The sequence below is a fragment of the Homalodisca vitripennis genome, unplaced genomic scaffold (genome assembly GCF_021130785.1).
Source record: "Homalodisca vitripennis isolate AUS2020 unplaced genomic scaffold, UT_GWSS_2.1 ScUCBcl_5998;HRSCAF=13002, whole genome shotgun sequence".
In the NCBI taxonomy this organism is placed as follows: domain Eukaryota; kingdom Metazoa; phylum Arthropoda; class Insecta; order Hemiptera; family Cicadellidae; genus Homalodisca; species Homalodisca vitripennis.
The window spans coordinates 4,749-9,496 of record NW_025782107.1 but is presented as its reverse complement, the minus strand read 5'-3'; positions in this window follow the sequence as shown (position 1 = coordinate 9,496).

Sequence of the window (4,748 nt, the reverse complement as noted above, 5' to 3'; positions counted from 1 at the left end):
TAACATCTGCAATAAAAAATGTTGAGGGCAAAATTGAAAATGTTTTAAGCGATAATCAAAATTTGATGAATTTGGTTTCCAGTTGTACGACAATTTGCTGATATTTCGATTCCAGAATCTGAGTTTGAATTGCCAAAATTACCATCTTCAACACCATTTAGACCTCGAATCATTGAAGACTCTACCATAGTTGAACCAATAAGTCCTGGAACAACGGATATAATAATTGGTGAAATTGGTAAAAAAATTTCTTCCTAGAGCAAAAGGATGATAAATTTGGTTTGTATTGGGACAGAAAAAAGAAAAGTTTTATGATTGGAAATTTTGCCCGTGAATTTTGAGCATAATGATATCATTATTAATGAAAAAACATATGAAGGAACTCAAGGTTTATGGAGATTATTAACAGGCACTGATGTTCCAAAAGACGGTTTATATTCTGAAGAAGACTTGAAAAAGTATACTGAAATTTTTATGGAAATCTGATTCAATTTACAAAAATAATGATCCATCAACTAAGAAACCAAAGTCAAGTAAAGGTAAAAAATATCTCAATTTGATTAAACCAATTTGGGAAAAAAGAATCGAAGGATCAGGTGTGAGAAAATACAGTGATAATAAGATTGAGTACAGATATATCGACGATTTGACAAAACTCGATGGAATTATTAATTATATTTATGCTCAAGAGAAGGCTGGAAACAACAATTTTTTTGAACGAAAAGAAAGCGATTAAAGATTTTATTTCGAACAAACTTGATGAAATGATTGAAAAACCTGATGGAATTAAATATTTAAAACGAGTTTTGCCGGCAATAAGTTCATCTATGATTGAGGGTAGTGGACTTTTGAAATGATTTTATCAACAATTTACCTTTTGAATTACACGTACCAACTTATCAGTATCTGGGGCCTGGCACAAAACTCGAAAAAAGACTAAAAAGAGGAGATCCTGGTATAAATAAATTAGATCAAGCTGCTATGGAACACGATATTTTTTATGCAAAACATAGAGACAACAAATTCCAGACATATCGCAGATAAAGTTTTGCAAGATAAGGCAATGGATAGATTTTTATCAAAAGATGCTAGTTTAGGTGAAAGATTTGTTGCGCTTCCCAACAGCTGGGAGCAATGTTTTTGAAGAGAAAACTAGGAATGGGAATCGAAGAGAACTTGAAATTTTAACTATATAAATGGAGGTGAACGTAAACTTCAGCAAAAATCAGAAAGAAAAAATAAAATCCGCTTTTAAGAAGAAAATACCCGTTAGTATTCAATTTAAAATAGATCAACTAAAAAATGGCGAAGATAAGATATTTTTAACAAATAGACAATACAATAAACTCGAAAAACATAAGAAAAACAATAAAGGAACCAGAATAGAATTTTCTTATAATCAGTTGAAAGAACTCAAAAATGGTGGACTTTTGAAAGATTTATTAGATTTTGGAGAAAATATTCCAGTTGTTAAAAATGTTGTTCCTTATGTTCGTAAAGCTGCTCCAATCGTTAAAAAAGATGTGATTTCCTATTGTTCGAAACATTTTAAATTGGTTAGATAAAGAGTTGGAAGATGTTACAGGATCTGGATTAGATGAAAAAACTTTGAATTACGTGAAATCAAACATTGAAAAAAAAATTTAAACCTTTAACATTCGGGGAATTGGAAGAAATCTGCAAAAATATTAAACATTTTAGAGGAATCTTCATGAGAGATACATTACCTGAAAAAGTTAAGAAATTTGAATGTGGAATTGTGAATTTAGACTCGATTATGGGAAGTGGAACGCATTGGATTTGTTATTATAAAAATGATAAGAATGCATGTTATTTTGATTCGTATGGAAGAATTGAGGACAAACCACCTATAGAATTGATTAAATATTTGAAAAAATCAAGCGTCTACTACAATGATTCTCAGATTCCAAGACTATAAAGATCCCCCAATTTGTGGTCATTTATGTGTTTTTTGTGTTGAATGAACTGAGTGATGGTAAAGATTTTAAAGAAGTTGTTAACAAATTATTGCTTAATAAATATGGATTCACAAAATATTTTTGACGTATTTGGAACACAAATTATTCAAAATGTAGATAATAGTTTTGAATTTTGATAGTTTTGAGAAAATGAGTTTGATAACAAGTTAGAAAATGTATTACAAAACCTTCCAGATTCAGATATGTTTTGCTGTCGAGATTGAAGATTTTAAAGCAGAATATGATAACAAACTTGCAAATTTCATGAGTTCAAATGAAGTTGCTGATAAAATAAAAACATTGGAAAAAGAAGTTGATGATGGTGTAAAAAAATTATTTACCAATTTAATGTCTCACATCGAAAAAGCTGATGAAATTACTGAAGCGATCAAAGTTTGAAAAGAATTATGTTAGTTTGGCTAATAAGAAAAAGAATTGTCGGTGTTCGACCTGGTATTGACAAACATGATGTTGTTGTTAAAGAACAAATTTTAAAACCTCTAAAATTATCAGAAAACATCGATATTGTTGATTTACATGATCCGAATGTTAAAAATGCCTTAGATTTTAAAGGAAAAAGAATTAGCGGTGTTAGTAAAGGAATTAATCCATTTGATGTTGTTGTAATGATTCAATTAGAAGATCCTATTAAAATGTTTAATGAACTAAAACAAAATTATGAGAATCATAAACAGCATGTTAAAGATTTTACAACAGAAGTCTATGAAAAACTTGAAGCGAGAAGTAAAAGATCTATAGAAAATTTGTGATGAAAAATTTACAAATTTTGAGGAAAATTTCAATCTATATAAAGGCGATCTTTATGGGAAAAATAACAAACTTTTTGGAAGATTTCGCTAAATTTCAAGAGGGTTTTAATGAAACCGATAGAAAAAATGGTGAAGTTTTTAAAAGAGTAGTTACTAATCAATCTTTACTTCATGATAAATTAATTAAACTAGAAGAAAAACTTTGGCGAAATTAATGAAAAAGTTATAAAAAATAAGCAGTCTTTTGATAAGTTTAGTTTAGATGCCACAAAAACTTTTGAGAATATTGATCATAAACTCGTTGAATACAACGATTTATATCTCGATAAAGTAAATAAACTAGAAGAAAACTTTAATAAATTTAAAGAAGATGTCGATAAAACTTTTGAAAACATCGACAACAGATTTAATGGAGTAGGTGGTTACGATGACTAATTTTCCTTATATAAATGGCGCTCATATATTGTGTGAGATGTAAAGAGAAAAACTGCCACAAACGATATAAAATACTATGCAAATATCAATGGAGTTAAGAGAATTTCTGGAAAATGTGCTGAATGTAACGCAAAAAAGAGCCAATTTATAAAAACTTGATTTTGAAATTTTTTCTTAATAAATAGAGATGGCGGGACATTACAGTGCTTTCGATCTTTTTATAATGCAACACGAAAGAGATTTGAAAAAAGAACATTGGGATGACATTTCTCAAAAAATATGAATTAATCCGAAGATATGATGAGATTATACGTAAACAAATTGAAATTGGGTATAACATTGCAAAATATCAAACTTTATCATCAGAGTTTCATTTCAAGAAAATATACATTATCAATTAAAAGATCATATGTCTGTTCTTTGTCTCTATCAACACTTGAGTAATAAAGTTTTTGGGATGAAAATAAAGATACAGTTGATTGGAACAATATTATAGATAGCGGTTTACTATCCTGTGCAAATTTTATTGAAATATGTGACCGAGATCGCAAAATTTAAGGAAGAGAATCCTGAATATGACGAAGTAGATCATTAAAAAATGACTCTAATCTTTTTTAATTATTTTACTAAAATTTATATCTTTTCTTATAAAAACGTACATTAGATCGATGAAAAAATGATACACGATGTTTTAAAATTTCTCTTATTAAAATGGCGGACTACAGAAAATATGCTAGTGATATTGAAAGGGCGGAGTTTAAAAAAATTTCTATCCAATTAGTAAACAACATTTGGAATGAACCGAATAAAAGAACTGAGTTTAATATTGATTTTGGAGATAACTTTTGCTCGTCTAACTTCCAGTTTTATATTTCTGGAACTTTAACAAAACAAGATGGTCAAGCATATCTTGGAACTGATAATGTTAGAATTAATCGATAATTTTATACCGTTTTTTATTTTCTAAGATATGAAGTAAGAAAACACAATAAATTGATAGAAGAAGTCGAAAACTGTGGCCAATTAAGCACAATTAAAGGAACTATTTCGTATTCAAAAAGTGATGTTATTTCTCAAACTTCTAATGGCCTTTGAATCAGATTTTTAAATTTGGTGTTTTTTTGAAGCAGCTGGAAATTTATCTCATTTTGGATTAGGATTTTTTTGAAAATGTTACTATTCCGATCTATAAAGGAGGATTTTAATCTAAGTTTTATAAGAGCAGAAGACGATGATGTGATTCTGAACGAACTGCCAACTGGAAATGTTATGCCTGTTGATGGAAAAATAACAATTACAGATTTTTTTATTAGAGTTCCAATGATTGATTATAAAACCACGAGTAAAATTAGGTTTGAATTGATGAAATTACAAAAAGTCCAAAACATTATGTTTAATTTTCTAGATTGGCAATGTATTGAAACAAAAAGGTATTTCCGGAACAACTTATTCGTTCGATATATCACAAATATTTATAGAAATATCTTCCAATCCCAAGTTCGTTATCATAGGTTTTTCAAACAGATAGACAGAATAATCAAGAAAAAAAAAAATCCTTCAAAGT